At 26.2% G+C, this 26,875-nt stretch overlaps 2 long non-coding RNA genes across 2 annotated transcripts; one reads left to right on the plus strand and one right to left on the minus strand.

The window, feature by feature from the left end:
* The first annotated feature begins 344 nt into the window (after window positions 1–344).
* LOC136084104 (uncharacterized) lies at window positions 345–2,456 on the plus strand. The gene is made up of 3 exons (XR_010640336.1): window positions 345–423; window positions 794–817; window positions 908–2,456. It is a non-coding gene; the product is annotated as an uncharacterized LOC136084104 (long non-coding RNA).
* A 4,224-nt stretch (window positions 2,457–6,680) lies between these two features.
* LOC136084105 (uncharacterized) lies at window positions 6,681–7,503 on the minus strand. Its single transcript, XR_010640337.1, has 3 exons — window positions 7,229–7,503; window positions 7,039–7,144; window positions 6,681–6,784 (listed from the first exon to the last, which is right to left on the minus strand). It is a non-coding gene; the product is annotated as an uncharacterized LOC136084105 (long non-coding RNA).
* Window positions 7,504–26,875: the final 19,372 nt, after the last annotated feature.

The following is a 26,875-nucleotide window of genomic DNA, read 5'->3' on the forward strand; positions in this document are numbered from 1 at the left end:
ATAAAATATCAATTATCAAATATAAAATATCAAATATCATTATATGATATAAAAAAAGATTAATGTTTCAGTAGCGAAAGTTTTAATATTTTAAAAACACTAACATTTAATATTTTAAAAACACTAAGAAGTTTTTTGTTAAGATTAAACTAATGAAGTATGTAATATACTTATTTATATGTGGTTTATTATAAAACATATCATTGTTATTGTCTTTTATAATGTATGGACTATATACTTCTTTATGATAAAATTTATCTGTGATAAAGTTTATCTGTGATGAGGTTTATCTGTGACTTCTTTATGATAAAGTTTATCAGATAGTTTATCTGTGTATTAGTGTTTAAATCATTATACAAGCATGTCTAATATTTATTTCTTGTTTAGATCCTACCCATCTTTTTGCAGATTTTTTAAGATTTCGTAAGTATAAGTCACATAAATTTTGGATTTATTCATTACAAAAATATTTACAAAATCACAAAGAGAAAATAGTAAACAATAAGTAAATGTTAATAAACATTTATAATATCTTCCTATATATATAAACACTTAAAAAACATAAGGTAATGTTTTTTACTTATTGTATACTATCTTTATCTGTGTTTGTTGTTTGTTAATAAGTTTGTTGTTTGTTAATAAGTTTATAACCATGTTGCTTATAAATATATTATCTTTATATTTTTTATAGTTATATTTTCATTGTTTATTTTCATTTTGTTAGTATAGTTGTTGCACCTTAATTTTAATTAATTTCAAATGATATTGTGTACAATTTTTAATTTAATTTTAGTCGAATCTACACAGCCTACCACTGGTAAGATTGTATAATTTTGTATATGTTAATGACCAATTTCAAAGTCATTATTTGCAATATCTATTTTTTATTACAAATTTTGAATTTTAGTTACATCTTCGTCTTCACCAAATGGTAAGTTTAACCGATTATTACATTTTAATATGTGTGTACATATTTTCGAGGACTACAATATAAATTTTTTATTAAATTATTTTCAACCTTTACATTCTTTACAAGTTCCTTCTATATCTGCTATAAGTGGTATGTTTACAAATTTTTACTTTTAAATATGTTTATATATATATCTTGGCAATTAAAGTATTTATTTTTAATTACAACTTTGATAACCTTTAGTTACATCTTCAGCAGCTACAACAACTAGTAAGTTAATAAACTATTATTTGCAAACATGTACACACCTTTCTTATCAATTGCAAATTTTTATAAAAACTTTTTTTATCTTTAGTTACATGTGCACAGTCTTCTGCTAGTAAATTTATGATTTAGAAATGTTTCTGAATGATTATTGAATTTATGTTTCTACTTATTTACAATATTTAATGCATAAGTATTGTGTTATCCCTCAAAGTGCAGTAGAATGAAGTTATTACTATTATTAACATTTTTTAAGCTATCATTGATTAATACGTTGTTCATATTATTTATTCAGCCTATCACTTTCACAATTAATTTTTTTATATTAAATTTTACATAATGCTATTAAGTACTAATCTACTACCATTTCTAAGTTTAAAAGATATTATTTGCAAACATGTACACTTTTCTTATCAATTGAAAATTTGTATAAAAACTTTTTTTTATCTTTAGTTACATGTGCACAACCTTCTGCTGGTAAATTTATGATTTAGAAATGTTTCTGAATGATTATTGAATTTATGTTTCTACTTATTTACCCTATTTAATGCATTAGTATTGTGTTATCCCTCAAAGTGCAGCAGAATGAAGTTATTACTATTATTAACATTTTTTTAAGCTATCATTGATTAATACGTTGTTCATATTATTTATTCAGCCTATCACTTTCACAATTAATTGTTTTATTTTAAATTTTACATAATGCTATTAAGAACTAATCTATTTACAAATCATTGTCATTTAGAGCTAACGTATCAACAGTATCTATTATATAGGTCCCAGCATCCTGGACCTACTAGCAATAAGTCTTTCAAACGATGGGTCAACTTAGGAGGAAAGGACAATGAATCCTTTAAATGGCCCTATCATCCTCCTAACAAGGGTGCTGGGAACCACAGCAGAAGGGGATATGGTAGAGGTCGTGGCAGCAGATGAAGCAGACAGAGAAGATGGAATGGTGGTAGCCTTGTGGTCCATGGTGATTATTACAATTATTAGACACCACCATTCCTTTTCGTTATAAAATACATATTTCATATCAGCAAGTTTGTTTTCCATTTTTTACCAAATTTTACAATTATTAGCATTTCGATTATTTTTTTTCAAATTTTTACGCAAAAAAATTTAAAAACAAATTGTAATAGGCCTAATAAAATACTTTTTAACATTTCAAAAGTTGTAGTATAAAAACTTGTAAATTTTAAACTATAGATAGATGTAGACTTTTCAATAGAATTAGGTTTTTTTAGGACTTCGTAGGCCACGTTAAATGCAATGTTAAATTTAGTATGTAATATTTCAAATCTTGATAAATTTGAAGGGTATTTTGCATACTTATTTACTATTCTTGCTTTAGTTTATTTAAACTGTTTGTTTGACTTTATTAATAGTTATTTGATTTTAAATTAGTTTACCTTATGTTTATACAGTTATACAGTTATGTTTATACAGTTATACAGTTATGTTTATACAGTTATACAGTTATGTTTATACAGTTATACAGTTCCTAAAAATTATATTTGCATTATTGAGGTTGAAATACTAGTTTCTTGTAACCGTTACTTGTTTATAGAAGGTATATATGAGATTTTTAAATTATTTGAGATTTTTTAGGTTTATATAATTTCATTATTTTTTTACATTGTTTATAATGTTATTAATTTTTAATAAATTGTTATATATTATTTGTTTATTATATATTTATTTGTTTGTTTAGGCAAATTTAGCTGAAACTATAATACAGCAATACAGCTTGCAAAAAGAGTACTGCAAGTACTCTTTTTGCAAGCTACAAAACTTGCTGTATAATATTTTTGATAGACGGTTCTGGCTTACCTTCACGTGGTGTCTATTGTTAAAAATGATTTATTTAGTTTCTATATTGGAATTTTAAATAATATCATTTACTAAAAGCCAAGACATAAATTTATTATATTTTGTACATTAAAAATTTATATTTTGTACTTTAAAAATATTATTTTTAAAATTAGTTTTATCTTTGGTTTATTTTTAGGGTGGATACTCCAACTTTCATCTTGTAATGTGGTAAAGATTATAATGTGGTAAAGATTTGTAAAGTTATGTCTCTCTTTTTAAATAAACACAATTTAAAAACATTTATAAAATTTTTATTGACATTTTTTCAAGTTTGAATAAGAAGGGAGAGGTGGGGGGGGGGGAGGGTGTTGGGCGTGGCACACGCCCCTTCCCTAACTAACATATTAAAATAATTTAAATACTTATTTCTCTTTTTCCACCAAACTCAATTTATAGCCTTTTTTCAAATAATTAAAAAACTTTTTTTTTAGGTTGAAGGCTGGGCAGGAAGGGGCGTCGGACATGGCACAAGTCCCGCCCCTAATGTCAATTTATACACCACTTGCATATGCTGTAAAGTAAGAAAATATAATTTAAACTTTTTTAACACAAATTATATTCAGTGTTTTTTAGGTTAAAGTATTTATAAGAATGTTACATTTCACTTGGCGGGTGTTAAAATGTAACAAAGACATCCACCCTTTAATCTAAAATAGACCTCTAATATTTGAAAATGGAATGGAAGCAAATTAGAACAACTTTTTGTGTTTAATAATAACATATTTTATCAGGAAAACACTCTTTCGTGTGAAAAACTTGTATTTTTTTAAAGGTATGATGGTGTTCCGGTACCCCCTCTGGCCCACTAGACACCCTTTTTATCTAGAGAGTTATATGAAATTGTAGCCTACTCTTACATCTATCTTTTGATACCAAGATATAGGCTTTTGGATAAGATTTGACAAAGTTATAACAATTTAAGTGAAAAAAATAATAATTTTGGAACCAGTTTCTTCAATAAATCCATATATCGAAAATTTGCTACTAAAAACGTCATAACTTTTGTTTAAATTGCTCGTTTTTAACAATTTTTTCACCTTTAAAATACTGTACTGAAGGGCTTTCTAATGATATATAACATTCTAGGATATGCTCAATCTAAAAAAATCAGTCCACGTACCTAATATATATATATATATATATATATATATATATATATATATATATATATATATATATATATATATATATATATATATATATATATATATATATATATTATATATATATATATATATATATATATATATATATATATATATATATATATATATATATATATATATATATATATATATTATATATATTATATATATGTATATATATTATCTTATAAATTATATATAACATATTACATTATATATAATATATAAGACTATTATATATAATTAAGTATTATTTATTATAAAGATTGAAAACTTTTAAACTTTTTATTAAATTACACATATTTTTATTACATCTAAAAATTTAAATCCGAGAAAAATAGTAAATTAAAAACTTTATATTAACCTTTTAGCATTCGAACCTTTAGCATTAGAACTTTCAAAAAAATAACAAAACCGAAATCGAGAATGCGTTTTCAAGTTATTGCACTTAGAAGTGTATCTAGTACGTCCGAAATATTTATGAACAAAAACAATAAAATTAAAAACGCAACGATCAAGATTCATAAAGCGGTTTGTAAATAATATACTATAAATGAAGTTAGCATTAAATGGCAATAAATTTTAAATTCATACTTATGAAATTTTGATCTTAATTTATTGCGTGACAATAATTATATAGATTACACATGGGGGATGTGATATTTTAGATACCAAATACTAATACTTTGCAGTATGTTAAATGTTACATAGGGGAATGTAATATTCTAGAAGCATGAATAAGGGGGATGTGATATTTTACATAGCAATTTCAGCTTCTTATTGTGATATATATACAGATTACACATGGGAGATGTGATATTTTAGATACCAAATACTAATACTTTGCAGTATGTTAAATGTTACATAGGGGAATGTAATATTCTAGAAGCATGAATAAGGGGGATGTGATATTTTACATAGCAATTTCAGCTTCTTATTGTGATATATATACAGATTACACATGGGAGATGTGATATTTTAGATACCAAATACTAATACTTTGCAGTATGTTAAATATTACATAGAGGAATGTAATATTCTAGAAGCATGAATAAGGGGGATGTGATATTTTACATAGCAATTTCAGCTTCTTATTGTGATATATATACAGATTACACATGGGGGATGTGATATTTTAGATACCAAATACTAATACTTTGCAGTATTTTAAATGTTACATAGGGAGAGAATAATATTTTAGAAGCCTGAATAAGGGTGATGTGATATTTTACGTAGGAATTTCAGCTTCTTATTGTGATATATATACAGATTACACATGGGGGATGTGATATTTTAGATACCAAATACTAATACTTTGCAGTATTTTAAATGTTACATAGGAGGATCTCTTTCGCACACTATTTTATAAGCAAGTTCTTTTTTTTTAACTGATATCTAACTTTTTGAACTGTAATGTAATTTGTAATCCAATTTTATTGAATGCAAATTTGTTTTTTATTTACTTCAATGTCTAAAGTCAGTTACTATATTTTACTTATTTTGACTTTTGGTAATTTGTGAAATTAAACTTAAACCAAAGTTTGTTTATACGTTTAATAATATATTTCAAAATTTTCATGTGCTACAAATTTTTGCATGTTAATTTATATATTTATTTATATATATATATATATATATATATATATTATATATACTTAAACCAAATTGTGAAATTAACTTAATAAAACGTAAACCAAAATTAAATTAATAAAACTTAAACCAAAGTTTCTTTTTACGTTTAATAATATATTTCAAAATTTTCATGTGCTACAAATTTTTGCATTTTGATTTATAAATTTATATTTATTTATTTATATATATTTATTTTTATATGTATATATATATATATATATATATATATATATATATATATATATATATATATATATATATAGAGAGAGAGAGAGAGAGAGAGAGAGAGAGAGAGAGAGAGAGAGAAATTTCTTCTTTTCTTTTTAAACTTCTAGCAGTGTTTCGCGGAAAACCTCAATGAATTGTATAAATTTATTTATTATGTTATAAAATGTATTTATTAAAGTTATAAATATCAACCATTCTATTTGTTAATTTTTTACAAGATATATTATGTAATAAATGTTATATTATTTATTATTAATTTTACTTTTTAGTAATAAATTTGTTCACAACAAAATGAAGTTTTATCTTTAAAAACAATGCATCCTATATGGTACCATCGGTTTGGGATGCAAAAGTCACATTTTATCTAAAAATAAGTATTTAAGGTTAAATCATTTTTCTAATTGAAAATAATGTTTAAAAGTAATTGAAATATTTCTTAATATCCATTTATCTTTTTATTGATTTTTTCTAGTTTTTGGACCAGTTTCACTTCCGCAAATACGACACAAACTATCCTGCCAACATTTTTGATCTATTGATTTAGCTTTATCATTTTTTTTTTGTTTCTTTTTAAATGTAATTTTATCTGAAACTAATATAAATATTTTTAACACTATAAACCTCCTTCATCTAATAGTTGTTGCACCACTTTCTTCCTATATACATTCACTTCTTCAATTGGAAAGGTGGTCACCAATTCTTCTCCATTTATATAATTTTCAGCAAACTAAAATAGGTCTGCATATATATATATATATATATATATTTATATATATATATATATATATATATATATATATATATATATATATATATATATATATATATATATATATATATATATTCACACACATTTTGAAACTCAACTGATGATGTTGTAAATGCCAAGGTTACTTGTACACATAATGATAATAATAATATAAGAATAAAAACAATATTATATAAAATATATCATTTTTTCGTTTAGTTAAATAATGTTACCTTAAGGCAAAATACTCCACATGATATACTGTCAGCTTGTTTAGCATGTGGCGATGTTAATATTCTAAACTTTTCAATAATACCATATCTCTGTTGTAAGTAACGACTGAAGTATAATAGTAGAAAAATTATAAAAGATGTAAAAACAAAATTTTGAGATACCAATCACTAGATTAAAAAGTCATCATACTTCCATTTGGATTCTTCTTTTTTTATGGAATTAATCGGCTCTCCCATAGGGTTTATATAATGAATGGTTTTATTATCAGGTTTAATTATCTAAAACAGAAGTAAGTTTCAATGTTAAGTTTTAACTTTGGTTCCCTGTAAAAAAGCTCACTGAAAATTAGGTTTCTTGAACTCAAAGAAGTTAACTATTTCAAAAAACTATTTTACATACAGCCAGCGTCCAATGGAATTTTGCCACTATGCAGCATATTAACATTTCTAATTTAAAGAGCTCTTTCTGTAAATAAATTTGTATTAATTAAATTATATATATACATATATATATATATATATATATATATATATAATTTAATTAATAACTATCATTAATTATTTGCATTATTTTTTAGCTAAAAGTTTGTGAATACCTCATGCCGTCTTCGTATTAAATCAGTATTAATTGGCAACTCGTCCAGTGAGAGCAACCTAGCTGGTGACAATACTTCGACTCGATTCTTCACAGCATTAATAAATGGAATGACATTCAATTTATTGTTTTATATTTAAATTCAAATTTTTTTAATTTAAATAAAGACAAATTATTAATACTGTTTGTTTTGTACAAAAATTCAATTTTGAAGTATATTCATTAATCATACTTTTTTTTTACTGTTTACTAGTAGTTTTAGATAAATATAAACAACTTTGTCACTGAGACATTCGTTTCAAGTGTCTTGTAATGAATAATCATATATCTTGCAGCCACCTAAATCTGGATATATACCCATAATGGCTTTTACAGGGTTTACAATACGGAGATATTGTATTATTGACCTATTAATAAAATGTAATAATAATTAATTATTCAAGCATAGATTCGTCAAATAAAATAACGACAGTATTACATTTACAGAAGATAACATAATGTTATAAATTTTTAGACCTTCTATTTTTTCACCGGGTAGCGATAATGTTTAAAATTGATTTTATTTAGGTAAGTTTACATAGAAATCTTCAGTTTACTAGTAGAATAATATATACCTTTCACTATCTTCAACTATGCAGCTTTTTTTTGTATAAAATATCTCTAGAAAATTGCACATAAATTAAAATAAAAAGCCAACATGAAGGTATTTGAAGAAAATTTTTTAATACATACCTTCACTATCTTCAACTACAGAGCTTTTTATTGTCTCCTCTGCCTTATTTGTCTCGTCTATAAAATTGAACATAAATATAAAATGATAGGCTAACAAATATAAATGAAACTGTAATTATTTAATACATACCTTCACTGTCTTTAACTACGAAGCTTTTTATTGAATCTGCTTCCTCCACAAAACAAATCATACATTAAATAAAACGTTAACACTTATAAATAAAAAGGTAGTTTTTTATTACATACCTTCACTATCTTTAACTAGAAAGCTTTTTATTGTCTCCTCTGCCTTATTTGCCTCTTAAAAATTGGATAGAAATTAAAATAAAAAGATAACAAATATAAATGCAAAGGTAATTTTTTAAGGCATACCTTCACTATCTTTAACTACAAGCTTTTAATTATCTGCTCTGCCTTATTTGCTTCTAGAAAATTGAACAAAAAATAAAATATGGAAAAAAAATGCTTAAGCAGACCAAAAGTTGAAACATAAAAAGAAAATCTGTTGTTACTATTTACCCTTTATGCTTTCCACCAATGAATGTTTTTTTTTCGATTTCTATTTCATTTTTTGTTGTAATTGTTTCTAAAGTAGAGGGTACAAAAGTCTTTCAAATTAGAAAAAATTGGTTGTTTAGCAATAATATTCATGAAACTCTTTAGCTTTCTTTTTTAAAGTTAAAAAAAGTAGTTATTGGAAAACTTGTATATAAGTTGTGCGCATACCTTTATCACAAATGTCTTCGAGAAATTTCTTAACATGAGCTCTTTTGTGGGTTCCTTTTATAATAACTTTATTACTACTCAGTTTTTAATTTCCACATTTTGTAATATCGCTTACTCCATAAGGTCCTTTAAACCGTGGCTTGAAAGCTGCGCCTTTGCTTCTCCTCCCTCTAATATCAAGTAACAAAACTTTGTCCCCAATTTTAATGCATTCTTCATTAAATTTGATATTTTTTGAAACTCTTTTATCGTAATATTTTTTTTGTTTCTTTTGAGCTTCTGTAATGTTCTAAAATTTATAACTATTGTAATTAGAAAAAAATAAAAAAAAAGATGGTATCTTAAAAATTAAATTAAAGTTAAGTGGTATAAGTGATTACTTTAGTGACCAAATTGGTTAAGTTTTCAATATGAATTTTATTTTTTTCGATTTCAGCTTTAACTTCATCTTCATTTGCGGGGAAAATACCGACCTCCTAAATAACAATGCATACTGGTATTGGTATACTAAATTATGAGTGTAAAGTAAATATAATTGCTTAAAATGATATCCAAATATACTTACTTCTTTGAACTCACTTCTGCAAACAGGTGAACGACCACCAAACATCAACTCAAAAGGTGACACTTTTGTAGACGTTTGTCTTTCAATTCGTAATGGATATAAAACTATACCTAGAAACTCATCCCAGTTTGACTGGTTTTCGTCGACAAGTTTTCTGATTTTTCTAATTAACGTAATTTCAAAATAATGATGTTATTATCATTATTTTATTTTGAACTTAAACAATGATAAAATAATGCACACCTTTTTATTGTTTTTATTTGTATTTTCATCTTGTCCATTTGTTTGAGGGTGATAAACAGCAGTTCTTCGTCGTTCGATACCCAAGATCTTATATACCTCTTATAGATCTCATCGTTTAACTAATTAAATAACGGAAAAAAATGAATTATTTTTATTACTTGTTATCGTAAATGCTGTATTATACAAAATCAAAAGGTTTTATTCTAATTCATCCTTAAAGGATTCGACCTAATGTTGTTCCTACGGGTCTACATTATATTAAAAAAATTAAAAAATACCTCATTGCAAAACTCAGTTCCATTGTCAGTAAGTATGACGGATGGAAAACAAAAGGTTTTGACTAAATTTATAATCGCTCTTGCTACCGTTGTTGCTTCCTTATTTGGTAATGCGTAAGCAATAGGCCATTTAGAAAATAAATCGGTGCAACTCATGAAGTATCTGTAACCCATTGATGTTTTAGTAAATGGTCCGGCGAAGTCTAAACCAATAATTTCCCATACTCTAGTGGTCTAAACACAAAATTTCAACATAATGCAACATAACAAAGTAAACATAATACATTATACATTCGTATAATATACTAAATTAAAGATTCCGAATTCTAGAAAGATATTTAAAAACACTTTACTAAGTTACCTTAATGGAATGTAAAGGTTCGGATGCGGAAAGCAGTTGACACGATGTTTGACATCGAATGCATTGTTTTATCTATTAAAAGAGTTATTTTTTTATTCCTTTTTTAACCTTTTATCTTATTTTCCCAAGGCCGATGGTAGTGGTTTTACAACTCTACTATGATAATAAAATAAAAATACTTTACCCATTTTTTAATATCTCCGGTAATATTGGGCCAATAATGTTTTTCCATTATTTTCATTATTGTTTTTTTTTGTGCCACCATGACCCTCTAAAGGACTATCATGTTCCGCAGCAAAAATTTTTTTTTGCTCTTCCGTATCCACAACAATATTCGTATAATATAAATTTCCACATATCTTTACTCTACGCTTCAACTTGTTATCTAAGGATAGTAAATATTAAACAAGTATACTTTCAATTTCATTTATTTCAATGAAATATTTGAATTTGAGTTTTGTTTTTTATTACCAGTACCTAGCACACAATAACTTTTTGACACATTTCTCAACTTCGTTTTTCATCTTTTCGAAAACCAGCAGGATAAGTGCTCTCTGTTAAATATGCTAAAATGTTTTTAAAGTAACGTTCGTTTTTTTCCACCTTTTCCATTTTTAACTTTTGAGTTTTTCAAAATTGTAATGAGTATATCAAACCTGTTTACATATTCTGAGTTAGGGACTATTTATATATATACATAATCGTAAGAAAATCAATAAGCATGTCTTAATGGCTCATACGGAAAGCAGTTAGGCTACATATACAATATACGATAAATGTGCTACACACGTTTGACTTTTATTATACTAAATTATGTCTTTCGTACGGAAAAAACCCAACATTTAATATCATTTATTTTGTAGAGAAATTTTTTGTTTTCTTTTAGTTTTGTCTTTTAAAATGAGCGTTCTGTCTCCTTTCTGTATGCCTATCTTTGTAACGCTTATAATTCTATTTTCTAATACTTATGTTTTTTTCCTTTAAAAACGTCTATTTCCACATGCAAGGGTTGCTGACGGCTTCGCCGAAAGATCGTGACTTATGTTGTGGTCTGGAGAGGCTTTTTGTTGACAAACCTGTACGACTAGCCCTGGTAGGTAAAGTGTGACTCGGTAAGGCAAGTAGTAGAAGGGGAATAAATTTCAATGCCTACTTAGTATTAAGATTACACGTAGAAAATTAAACTACTTAGATTAAATTAAGTTGAAGAAAAGTAAAAATATTTAATAAGTAGAATAGAAACTTTTGAATAAAAAAGTAACAAGAATATTATTTAAATATTTTTAATGTTTTTTAAAGATGTTTTGAGACCAGTATTATGCGTAATAAAATTTGAATAGCTCTGGGTTTCTGACACGTCAGACGAAGGTGCATTCAAAACAAAAATTTGTGCGCTCAACTTTTAACCTCAAATAATAAATATTTACTAATATAATTTCACTTCACTTTGCTTAAACTCATTCCTTTCCTGCTCAAGTCGAACTGTTTGACAAATATTATAATTACCGGCAATTTATGTTCGGAATTTTGTTACCACGGCTACGCGTTTGTACTCGACTCGTTGAATTTAAATTAAAAAGTCTTTCATATGCCAATCGGTATAGTCAATTTTATTATCTAACTCAATCATTTTAATTAAACCACCACGCTTTTATCCTTATTTTAAACTTGTCAAATTCCTCGCTATCTGGCTGTCATTATAAGCACGATTTTTAATATTGCTCAATTGTTTCGTTGTCTAAATGATTAAAATATTCGCGAAAGCATTTCGATGTCGCAGTGGGCTTAAAATAACAATAATCAACATGGTGTTTTGATTTCAAATTAGTTAACAGTAAATAATCGCAATTCCCAAATTTTTTATGTTCGTCTTTTCCATAATATTATACAGTACTATAAATATACTACAATGCATATACAGTATTGGTACAGTATTCTTTATCATTACACAGTGGTATTTGATGTTTCTTAATAAAAAAATTCACAATGATTTTACATTTATCATTATAAATATATATATAAATCGATTTCTAAACTGGACTTGAGAAGATTCAAAAATGATTCAAGAATCAGAGGCACCTTCTCTCATACCACCCACAAAAAATTGTTAATTTAATCATACTTTAAAATTGTTACTTTATTGGGATAATAAAGAAGCTTCTTTTGTTTAATAAAAGATTCCAAATATTTTCTAGCCCTCTCTCCTTAAATTTAAAAATATACAAAAAAAACAACAATGACAAACAGTAATTATTTCTTTTCCTTAAATGTTTATCAACAAACACATAAAAATACAAGCATAAAAATGTGTTCGATGTGTTCTTTTTGAATCTTTAGAACTCATTAACTCGTTCAAAGCCTTATGCATTTTAAAAAGCCGTTTCAAAGTCTTGGTTGAACAATTTTGCATTTTTTAATTGTTAGCTCAATCGCATCTAAATTAAATAGAAGATTAAATTAAACATTAAAAAGCTAAAAAAAATAATGAAAATAAAGAAGACAAAAAATTGTAAATTTATTATAAGCTTTGTAAATAAACATAAATTGTAAACATATATATCTCATATATTTTTAAACATCTTCCAACAAAGCTGAAAGAGATAAAAAAGAGCTACCACTATTTCAGTATATGTGTTGACTAATTATCACAATAAGAAGCTGAAATTCCTACGTAAAATATCACATCCCCCTTATCCAGGCTTCTAAAATATTACATCCCCCTATGTAACATTTAAAATACTACAAAGTATTAGTATTTGGTATCTAAAATATCACATCCCCCATTTGTAATCTGTATATATAAAATAAAATTCCTACATAAAATATCAAATCCCCCTTACTCAGGCTTCTAAAATATTACATCCCCCTATGTAACATTTAAAATACTGCAAAGTATTAGTATTTGGTATCTAAAATATCACATCCCCCATGTTTAATCTGTATATATATCACAATAAGAAGCTGAAATTCCTACGAAAAATATCACATCCCCCTTATTCAGGCTTCTAAAATATTACATCCCCCTATGTAACATTTAAAATACTGCAAAGTATTAGTATTTGGTATCTAAAATATCACATCTCCCATGTGTAATCTGTATATATATCACAATAAGAAGCTGAAATTCCTATGTAAAATATCACATCCCCTTATTCAGGCTTCTAAAATATTACATCCCCCTATGTAACATTTTAAATAATGAAAAGTATTAGTATTTGGTATCTAAAATATCACATCTCCCATGGGTAATCTGTATATATATCACAATAAGAAGCTGAAATTCCTATGTAAAATATCACATCCCCCTTATTCAGGCTTCTAAAATATTACATCCCCCTATGTAACATTTTAAATAATGAAAAGTATTAGTATTTGGTATCTAAAATATCACATCCCCCATGTGTAATCTGTATATATATCACAATAAGAAGCTGAAATTGCTATGTAAAATATTACATCCCCCTTATTCAGGCTTCTAGAATATTACATCCCCCTATGTAACATTTAAAATACTGCAAAGTATTAGTATTTGGTATCTAAAATATCACATCCCCCATGTGTAATCTATATAGTTATTGTCACGCAATATATTAAGATCAAAATTTCATAAGTATGAATTTAAAATATATTACTATTTAAAGCTAACTTCATTTATAGTATATTATTTACAAACCGCTTTATGAATCTTGATCGTTGCGTTTTTAATTTTATTTTTTTTGTATAAAAATATTTCGGACGTACTAGATACACTTCTAAGTGCAATAACTTGAAAACGCATTCTCGATTTCGGTTTTTCTATGGGGGATGTGATATATTAGGCGGATGGGATATTTTATTACAGTTCACGATATTACAATGCGTTTGAAACTTGAATACATTTGGTCAGTAAATTTTAAACGGCTGTTGCAAAGCATTAATATTAAAAAGTAAATCAAAATAAACGTTGAATTAACGTTGAAATTTTCAACGGTTTGTTCTTAACGTTGAACTTACGTTGAAATAACGTTGAAACTTGTATCGTTATTTTTCAACCAAATATCAACTAAACCGCAACGTTGAAATAACGTTATGTGCTTGCTGGGTATATATATATATATATATATATATATATATATATATATATATATATATATATATATATATATATATATATATATATATATATATATATATATATATATATATACCCAGGTATATATATATATATTATATATATATATATATATATATATATATATATATATATATATATATATATATATATATATATATAAATAGTAAAAAACACTTATCTAACTTTTATCTTCTGCTTGAAGTTTCACCATTGCTGGATCATCAGGAAAAATTCTCTTCCTGATAAACTCTTCCTGATAATCCAGCAGTGGTGAAACTTTAAGTAGAAGATAAAAGTTAGATAAGTGTTTTTTACTAATTTATTATTGCTCTGTTCTTTAAGAACATTGAGCACTCTATATGTAAAATACACTAACATAATTTACATATATATATATATATATATATATATATATATATATATATATATATATATATATATATATATATATATATATATATATATATATATATATATATATATATATATATATATATATATATATATGTATATATATATATATATTATATATATATATATTTATATATATATATATATATATATATAAATGTAAATATATATATATCTATATATTTTATATAATAAATTATATAAAGATAATACTTAATTATTATATCTTCATATATCATTAATAAAACAAATAGTTGTAAAGCTTAAAGTAGTGTCAAATATACAATTGATATATTGCATAACATATAAAAACAGATCATGGACGACTTTGAGAACATTATTCTTTGTCAGACTCATCAAAAATAAAGTGTTCAAATTGTGGTAATGAAAATCCAGATAAGGGTCGCAACGTCAATGATTGGGCAGAATGGCCAAAACTTTCTGTTGAACTGGCTTTCTGGATGGACTTTTTTACTGCTCTTTCTTTTTTGCCTCTATTTTTGTTAAGAGCTCCAGACAAAAAAGCCACATTTGTCTTCTGAATTTCCCAGTCTGTGGCACCTTTTGTTGGCAAAATTCTTTAGATTGCTTCTATAAACATAAACACCGTCATATATTAAGTGTTTTTACGAACTTAACTAAAAAAATATAACCATCGAATATGTCTATATCTGTATCTTTTTCACTCTCTTTGTTTATATATATATATATATATATATATATATATATATATATATATATATATATATATATATATATATATATATATATATATATATATATATATATATATATATATATATAGTATATATATATAATATATATATATATATATATACATATATATATATATATATATACATATATATATATATATATATATATATATATATATATATATATATATATATATATATATATATATATATATATATATATATATATATATATATATATATATATACAGTGGTGGCCAAAAATTAAAGACCACTTTTTTTTTTTTCAAACTTTATTTTTAACCTTAGTATAATTTTATTTTGGAAAAAGATATCAAAAAAAGAAAAACATTTTTAGAAAGAATTTTTATTCTATTTTATATTTATTATAAAAGAACTTCTAATTTTTTTACAAAATAATGTTAAAAAATTAAAAAACTGACTTTTAAAAAATATAATTGGGAAAGAAAATTGGACAAAATTTTAAGACCAGTTTCAAAAATATTTCAAAAAGCAATAAAAAAATAATTTAGAAACGTGTTATTCCTCCATTTGTTTTCAAGCACTCTTGTACTCGTTCTGGCATTGAATTCATTAAAGTTTTGATTACTTCATCAGGCACATTTTTCAAATGATGAGAGATAGAAGATTTCAAATCTTCCAAATTGTAAAGTTGTTTTTTACCAAGCTTGTGATCAAGCCACGACCATAAATTCTCTATTGGATTCAAGTCTGGACTATTGGCAGGCCATGGAAGCACTTGAATTTTATTAGAATTGAACCAATCGCTAACAACATGCACTTTATGACACGGCGCATTATCTTGCTGGAAAATAAATCCTTCTTGCAACTGCCATAAATCAATGCTAGGAATAAGCGAGTTTTCCAAAATTTCGATGTACCTTTCTTTGTTAAGTCTACCATCGAATAAATGAAAAACGCCAACTCCACAGGCACTCATACAGGCCCAAATGCCTATTGAATCACTGCCTTGTTTTGTTCATTTCAAAATGCATGATTCATTAAACCGTTTGCTTGGATTTCTACGCAACATTACGCGACCTTTTCTGTTGTCTGCCTCAACGTTCATTTTATCACTAAAGACCACACGGCTCCACTGATCTGTTAACCAATTTTTAGTTTGCACCACTCTTTCCTGGCAAATTTTTGTTTTTTATTTAAGCGTGGTTTTTTTGCAGCAGCACGCCATAAATAATTTAAATTGTAGAGGACCCTTCGCACAGTTCTAGGGCTTGCTTTCAGACCATTTGACAGTGTCCATTTCGTAGACAAGTCTGTAGATGATGCTTGTCTGTTTTCTTTTTAATTAATCTCACTAACGAGCGAACATCAAGGTCATTTGAAATTTTATTGCGTCCAGTCCTATGACGATCATTAATTGACCGGGTCTCTTTGTATCGTTGAGTTATGTTAATAATGCAATAGTGCGACTTTCCGAGCTTTTCTGCTATTTTTCTGATGCTATAGCCTTCTTCTTTTAATACAGTAGCCGCGTATCTGCCTTTTTCTTCGATCTTTGCACGCATTTTTGCAATATTTTTATATCCTTATTGCAACTCAAAAAATAAAAGTTTATTTGATATCGAAACTCAGGTTTCGACATTTTAATTTATAGCCAACGTAGTAAGCAATTACGACAGTTAAAAAAAAATAATGGATTACTATTTTTAATAAGTGCAAATTAAAGATTTGAAAGTGGTCGTTAAATTTTGTCCAATTTATTTAAAGAAGATTTATAAGTACTCACCAGTTTTTTAATAAGTTAAACGCTGTTTAATTAGAATTAGATTTAAAAAATTATACCACTTTAATCCGTATGTTTTAATTAACAAGATTATAAAAGAAGAAATTTAATATGTCAATTAGAATCTTCTTAATTTTAATTTAAAGATTAAGAAACCAACTAAAAAATGAGTGGTCTTTAATTTTTGGCCACCGCTGTATATATATATATATATATATATATATATATATATATATATATATATATATATATATATATATATATATATATATATATATATATATATATTTATATATATATATATATATATATATATATATATATATATATATATATATATATATATATATATATATATATATATATATATATATATATATATATATATATATATATATATACATATACAGTATTGGACAAAACGAATGCAACCAAATAATGCTACTTTAGTTTCTTTATATAAAAGTGCTGCATTTTTTCAATTTAGAAAAATAACTATGTAACTGTTTAGAGACAAAGTTCTTCAAGTTTTATTCATCACAAAGTTCATTATTTGTACACGAAAATTATTAAATTAATCAAAAGTATTAAAAAAAGTTGATTTCCATCTGGACAAAACAAGTGCAACTCGACAAAATGTTGACCAGGCTGTATTTCGCTATCAATATTTCGTGGCGAATCCTTTGTTGTCGATCACAGCCTTGCATCTTCGAGGCATAGATTCGATCAGATGATCAATGAAACTTTGTAGAATCGCTGCCCAGGCCTTATGGATTTGTTCAAACAGTTGATCCTTATTACGAACACCTTCACGATTTATTCTGCGGTTGACGATCCCCCACAGGTTCTCCATAGGGTTGAGATCCGGAGATTGAGGCGGCCAATCTATCACCGATAGGTAGTTGTCTTGAAACCACTGCTTGACTACTTTTGCAATGTGTTTTGGATCATTGTCTTGCTGAAAAACCCATTTTATTGGCTAATTCCATTCAGCATGAGGTAACATAACATCTTTCAGGCTGTTTTTATACATGAAACGGTCCATTATTTCATCGTTTCGATGTATTGGACCTAAACCGTTAGCAGAAAAACACCCCAAGACCATTACATTGTTTCCACCATGCTTCACGGTCTTATGGCAGTAACGTAAATTGAGGCGTTTTGCCGGCCGGTCGACGAACACGGCAAATGTCATCGCTCCCAATGATGTTGAACTTCGATTCATCACTGAACAGGACAGTTCGCCATTTCTGTACATTCCAGTCAATATGAGATGTAGCAAACAGGAGTCTTCTTCTGGTTTTTTAGTGAAATCAGCTGTTTCTTTGCAGGGCGTCGAGAAAACAATCCGGCTTCAACAGCACGTCGTCTGATTGTTCGGTCCAATACAGGCAGCTCTAATTGCTTTTGTATCTCGACTGATGATATCCAGGGATTCTTTTTGACGGATCTGACGATCATAGAATCCTCTCTACAAGTGGTGGAACGCGGTCTTCTACCTTTGTTATCTGCTGCCGAATTCCCCGTAGAACGATGTTTGGAACATAGTTTTGATACGGTCCATTTTTTCACGCGATATTTATCACAAATACTTTTTTGTGACATTCCACTTACGTAATCGCCAATAATTTTCTTTGTTAGTTCCAATCCAAGATTGTCGGGAGCCATTTTTGCACTTGAAGTCATTAAAATAATAAAAATAAATAATCACGCTTCTCAAGGCCTTCTGTGTTACATTTACCTTGTGATAATACAATAATGCTCTGTGGAAGATAACACCTTGGTTGGATGTGGATTGTAATAATGTAATGAAACACTTTTTGTATTTCACTTCTTGTATTGATGTTCTTCGATAAAACACTTTGATAAAACTCACTTCGATAAACTGTCTTGATAATACTGACTGATTGACTTCCATATACTGACTGAATTACCTGTCGATATACATGTCTCTTATATAGTAAAATAAACCTGTTTAAACCTGTTCTGGAAGATTCTAGATGCTTCTTTTCAATGCTTCTGGAAACTTCTGGATGCGTCTGGATTCTTCTGAATGTTTCTGGATATTTCTGGATGCGTCTGGATTCTTCTGAATGTTTCTGGATATTTCTGGATGCTACTGGATGCTTCCATATGCTTCTTCTGGAAGCTTCTGCATGCTTCTGGAAACTTCTGGAAACGTCTGGATACTTCGTTTAATTATAAAAAACTTCCGTGACGTTGACACGGACCAGACTTAAGAAAATGAAATAAACCAAAAAAGTTGCACTTGTTTTGTCCGCTGCAAAATGGTACTTGCCAAAGAAATTTTGCCTGTGTGCTGTCACCTGTCAGCTGATTGCTCATGTCATGGCATGCTATGACTCCAGACTCCTGAACTGTTTGCTGTGGTAGTTTAGTTCGTTTCGTTTTTAAGACATGTAAAATTAGGAACACTTTTTAGCATTATTCGATGTTGGTTGCAAATGTTTTGTCCAATACTGTATATATATATATATATATATATATATATATATATATATATATATATATATATATATATATATATATATATATATATATATATATATATACATATATATGTATTTATTAGGGCTTAGCGAATTGGTATTTTTTATTTAGAATTGAATCAAGAATCAAATCAGCAATTTGAGAAATATCAAATCATTTATTTATATTATACATTTCAAAAGAAAACAAATAATTGTAAAAACTCTATTTTGGTGCTTCATGCAGTGGTTAACCTTTTTAACAATTAGTTAGAAAGTATTTACGGATTTATAACATCATTTCGATACTGTATAATTGCCCAGTATTCAAAAATACCACATAAAAAAAAGAAAACAAGTGAAAATTCAAAACATAAAAGGAATAGTAATATTATTTATTAAAAAAAAGAAAACAAAATTAATTAATAATTAAAATAATTAAATTTGAAATCTATAATAAATTTGTGACATTTATTTGCATGTTGGTATTATTAGATTGATGTACTTTTTTCATCAATTGTGTATAGATTTTTTTTTAAATTAGCCACACAAAATGTTCTTGATAATAACAATTGTTATTATAATTATTATATAATATTTTACATTAATGAAAATATTATTAAAAATACTACTTAATAATACTTTTAATATCATCACTAATGATATTAAAAGTATTATTTTCCTATTATCTACAAAAAATGTTTAAAAAAATAGTTCTACAGAAACTGGTAATTATATAAATTAAAAATATTAATATTTAACAAGTTATAAATTAAACAAACCTTAAACTTTTTTAATCATTCAATAATAAATGGATAATAAAAATTGATCTTTTTATACCAGTCAAACATAAGAAAATCAGACTAATTGACTTCCTGTTGAACAAAATAATTCAAACAATGATACTATATCTTTTTTCACAGGCAAATCATTATAAATCTCTGTTTATACCTGCCCAAAATTAAAAAAGTCAGACTTTAAACTAATGAATGCAATAAACATTGCAATGCACTATTTATTGCAATGACTATTGATAACAAAAAATAATTTTACTAATTATAACTATATTATAATTATCAAAAAAAAAAAATTCTTTGACTAAATGATATTTTAAATTCTTTTAATTTCACAAATTTGTTTTCAACCATTTGTTTCAGTCATAATAATAATCTTGGATGTTGAGATGACAAAATTTAATTAATAAAAATCTCAGTCAAAAGCAAAGTACATATTATTATAAATAACTTCATCATAGTAAAAAATAAATACATCAAAAATAAAAATAAAATTTTTAATTTTAATTTGGCAAAAAAAGTTAAAAATTTAACATGGGTAAAGCAGCGTAACCAGTATTAAAAGGTAAAAAACATACTTTCTTTTTATTTCTGACGGTGAACAATACAACAATGATGCATTCAAAGATGATACTTTTCTCGGTGCTCATACTTTTATAAAAAGAAGCAGATTCTATTAGAAATAATTATAAAAATGACTTTATTTTGGAGGTAGGTTCAATTTAATGGCAAGACAGAAGAGTCAATAGTAAATGTAATTATTTTAATGAATAATATGAGAGAGTGAATGAAATATTAAATTGACATTAAAGTTTATACTTTTTACTTTATAAATATAAACATTATATGTATATATATATATATATATATATATATATATATATATATATATATATATATATATATATATATATATATATATATATATATATATATATATATATCTATATATATAACACAATATATTCTTTAGGTTCTATATAAAATAAAACTTTTTCAATTCTTAATCCTGCCAAACAATTTTTCTGTTTTGGAAGGTCCTTTAACCAAGTTATTTATTATTTATTTAATTATTATTCTACAGTATATTTTATTTAATTATTATTCTACAGTGTAGATCAATAGAATCCAAGTTATCAGTTGCATCAGCTTTATTTGCACCTGATTGCGTACCTTTTTCCCGTCTGTCATTGCAACCTTTAAAATTATCTCGTAATCCTTTCCAAAGGTTTTTCAGGGATTCAACTAAAAAAAGCTGTAATAATACTATAACAGAATAAATTGTAAAAAAAGAATCAACTACTAACAGATTTATTGTTTGGCATATTTGCTAAACTTAAATAGTTAAAAATAAAAATTTTATTTAATAATAATTTCAAAGTAAAAATTGCTTTATATCTTTTAAAAAAAGAAATTGAACAAAAATCAGGAAAAAAACATGTTATAACAATAAACCAATCAAAAGCTAAACTTTGAAGCCATATCCCTCTATATAAATATAAAAATTTATAAACCTGTGTAACGACCACCAAGGCTTTCATTAATATATTCCTAAGCATATTTTCTTTTATCATATTATGAGAAGATAAAGCAGTTTTTCATAAACATGATTAATTTTTTACAAGTTCAATAAATACTTCGTAATCAATTTCGTTAACATCATTCTGCTTTATTTTTATTTTTAGACTTAGATTTACATTGTTACTGCTTAACTTTTTGGAGCGCATAATTGGTGGAGATATTGCTAATTTTGGTGATAAATCTTGTAAGGTTGTAATAATTGAATGCGATAAAAGAGGTTGCTTTTAATTTTACTGTTTTTGAAGCGAAACTAAAATGTAGGTCTGCTGTTTAGGCGAAAAATTAGCCACACATTCCAAATTGCCATGCCACTCGCGTTTATTAACTTATTTATATAGTAAATTATTCGCATTCAGGAAGTTGTATGTCTTTCCATATATAATTTTTTCTAAATTTTTTGAAAACATGGAGAGGACAGAAATAGGGCTATAATTATTAACATTTGATTTTTCACCGTCTTAGTGAATTGGGATAACTGGCAATTTTTAGTTTCTCAGCTAAACCCCTTGTTATATGGATGCATTCCCAGCGGGCACACAACGTTGGAATAACGTTGAGATAACGGTTAGATAACGTTGATTAACGTTGATCGACGTTGATCGACGTTGATTAACGTTATTTCAACGTTATTCCAACGTCGTGTGCCCGCTGGGTTGAAGACTTCAAAAAGAATATCTTTCAAGTTTTCATAGCAATCTATTCTTCCGTATATTCCGACCGCGCTGATTGCTTTGTTTCATTTTAGTAATTTGAAGGCTCTTTCAAACTCTTCAATTGATGAATCTAGCCAATCGATAAACCTAGCCAATCGATAAATCTCGCCATAAATCGTGGTGAAAAGGTAGACTATTGGTAGATTTAAAAAAATCATGAAAGCAAATATCAGTAGAAGAAATCCTATTTGCAAGTTTTTTTCCGATACCAGAAAAATATTTATTAAATTCATTTGCTATTTCATTTGGTTCACGTATACATACGTCGTTTATTTTAATCATTTTTGATATGGATATTTGAGCAGGTTTTTTGTTTTCCTGTTATTTTTTTTAGAATTTTACATAAACGTTTTGATTCATTTTTATATTTAGTAATTAGATTAAAGTTATAATTTATTTTTAACTTTTACGAATTTTTTAAAATAAAAGTTCGTAGCTTTTGTAAATTTGTATATTTGAATTGGATTTTGTTTTCAAGTATTTTATATATAATTTTTGCTTAATTTTTAGGATTTTCTCAGTCCTTTGGTTTTTGCAATCCAAGGACTTAAGGTTTTTTGGTTTTTTTACATCATCATTGAAGTTTACGTTTCCAGTTTAATAATGATAATTGATGCTTAAACATTTCTAAGCTATTTTCTTTTAAAATACGTTTTCTCATTATATAGCTTTTATTTATTATAGGTGATGAAATTGAGTTAATTGTTAGGAAAATGGGGAAATGATCTGATATATCTGATTTTTTACTGCCTTTTTGCATTTCAGTGTTATAAACAGTACTGACCATTAATACCAATCCATCATCTTTTTTTTGATATCATTCGACTTTAATTGATAATAAGTCAATGATTGTTTGTCTCATTTTAAATATAAAAATTGTTAATTGATGAACATCATATTTTCTTTGAAATATAATAAAAATATTAATGTATGCACTAATTATCTTGTTTGTTTTTTGACGCATCCCTCATAATCTAAAATAATTGTAATGGCCAAAATTAACAATACACTATTATTTGAAATTTCTTTCAAAATTTCATTTGTCTTTGAATAAAACTTTGAACTTATTTGCGAATTATTAATAAATGTTTGAGAATTTATTAACTACTCGGTATAGTTAAGGCAATTTTAAAATATTATAGCGTCTGTATGATATTTTGTTGACAACGACATGTTTCCGTTAAATGATCAAGTCTGTGAATTATGAAAAGACAAAAAAAATTAAAATGATAAACTTTGTGGAAGGGGAGAACGGGGTGAGATGGGACAAAAAAATTTGCTTGCGTGCTGCGCTATAAATTTTCCACAAAAACCATACAAATCGGTTTAAAACTATAGTCCAATGAATTGTCATGTTAAATTATTGCAAAACCCATTATTTAACCATCAAATTAAGTTCAAGGCCTTGGTTTTTTAAAGTGATACTGTTTGTCCCATGTCACCCCATGTTGGGGTGAAATGGGACAATGGTTGGGGTGAAATGGGACAAAAATAGAAACAAATCATTTTAAGCATTATTTTATTGTTTATTCTACTATAAAACATAACAATACACAAAATTTATTTATGTTTAACAAAAATAGAATACCATTCTAAATGTATTTGTAACTTTGTTCAACAGGTTGCTTGATGTTTAAAATGAGTCAAAATTACGTTGATGTCTCAGGGCGTAACTTTTTTTCTTTTTCTTATCTTTATCTTCTTTTTTTCTTTTACATTCGGATAAACTTTCAACTAGTTTATTTCTTGTTGATGTGTCAGTCAATACCAGAGACCTAGAACATTTTCTTTTTGCACTTTTTCTCTTTGCGACTCTTTCACCCGCTTTTAGAAATGGCCTTATATCTTCCGCTGTCCAATGGTAGGCAGAAGTGCTGATTTGCTGTTTCTTTTCATTAATAACTTCAGATACAATACGCAGTGATGTGGGGATTGTTTGTTTGTCGGAATTGTCATTTGCTGGAATTGGTCAATCAAATACATAAGAACATAAAAAGTCGACATCACTGAAAACATATGGATTGTACGGGAAAATGCCAGCTGCTTTAAAACCATTTTGAATGTTTTGGGAAGTAAAGGCTCTCGTATAAGCTATTCTTAAATTTTCAGAAATGTCATATATCATCATAGGAGTATTTGGATGTGCCTTTAACCATGAATCACATGCTGAACTGTAAAATTTCTTTAACGGCCCAAATACTGATCTGTCAAGTGGTTGGAGTTTGTGGCTGCAATGGGGTGGCAATGTCAAGAGCACAACATTGCTTTCCTTTGCTTTATCCATCAGTTCAATCGATATATGAGTTTTGTGGTTGTCCATTATTAAAAGTAATGGATGATCCTTGATAGGATGTCCATACTCCACAAAATAATCAAACCATTTCAAAAAAATTTCTGTATTTATCCATCCACTAGGATTAGCATCACCTTTTGAACCTGTAGATGCACCTTTAAGCATATGGCTACAAAAGTGGACACGAGGAAATATCAAAAACGGTGAAATAAAATTTCCAAAGGCATTAATGCAACCCACCATTATAACTAGGGTTCCCTTTTCAGCAGAAGTTACCTGTCCTACTTGCTTTACTCCTTTATCAACAATTCAGGCGTGTGTGTGTATGTATGTGTGCACGTTTGTATGTATGTATGTATGTATGTATGTATGTATGTATGTATGTATGTATGTATGTATGTATGTATGTATGTATGTATGTATGTATGTATGTATGTATGTATGTATGTATGTGTATGAGTATATATGTGTGTGTGTATGTATGTGTATGTGTATATTTGTATATGTGTATATATATGTATATATGTGTATATATATATATGTATATATATATATATATATATATATACATATATATATATGTATATATATGTATATATATATTTATGTATATATATTGTATCTTCTGATTATAAATTAACTTATATGTTTTCATTTTTCATGTTTTCTTTTTTTACTGTTTTACTGTTGGTTTTAGTTTTCTTAAATGATTTATTAAAATTTTATTTTAATGAATAACTTTGAAATTTGAATATATATAGCATTGCATGACCGTAAGTTAATCTTCGTGTTATTGAGAATAAATTACTTCCTTAACTTTTATTAAAAACAACTTTGAAAGACTTTTTGCATTATATATAACTTCTTTGAAACAGTTTGCTTTTTGCTCTCATTTTTAATTTTTAATTTTAGTTACAACGTATTTATATAAATGGCTAGAAAAAGCAAGGGACTTGGTGATAAGTCAAATCTGTCTTCTTTTCGTATATATTTTAATGTAATATATATATATTTTAATGTATATAAAAAATTTTTTTAAAAATACATTAAAATATATATATATATAAATATATATATATATATATATATATATATATATATATATATATATATATATATATATATATATATATATTAGTAGAAAATCACTTAACAAAAATTTTTTCCATTTTACACTTACGCTAAAATTAAATCGTGTAAAAATTTACAATAAGTTTTTTTTATTTTTTATGTGTATATATAAAATTAATAAATATAATCATAGTTATATATATCAAATCATAAAAGTACTCTTATTTAACGCCTTAGAAGAAATTTAATTCATTATCGTTTAGTAGAAGAGTTTGCATAGGTTTTGTTTTAAATTGGTTAAGCGAAAAAAGGTTTTAAGATCATTATTTAAAAGTGTATTCCATAATTTAGGTCCTCGATTTTGGATTGACTAAAGTTATTTTTTGAGAA

This window comes from Hydra vulgaris, chromosome 08 (assembly GCF_038396675.1).
Source record: "Hydra vulgaris chromosome 08, alternate assembly HydraT2T_AEP".
In the NCBI taxonomy this organism is placed as follows: domain Eukaryota; kingdom Metazoa; phylum Cnidaria; class Hydrozoa; order Anthoathecata; family Hydridae; genus Hydra; species Hydra vulgaris.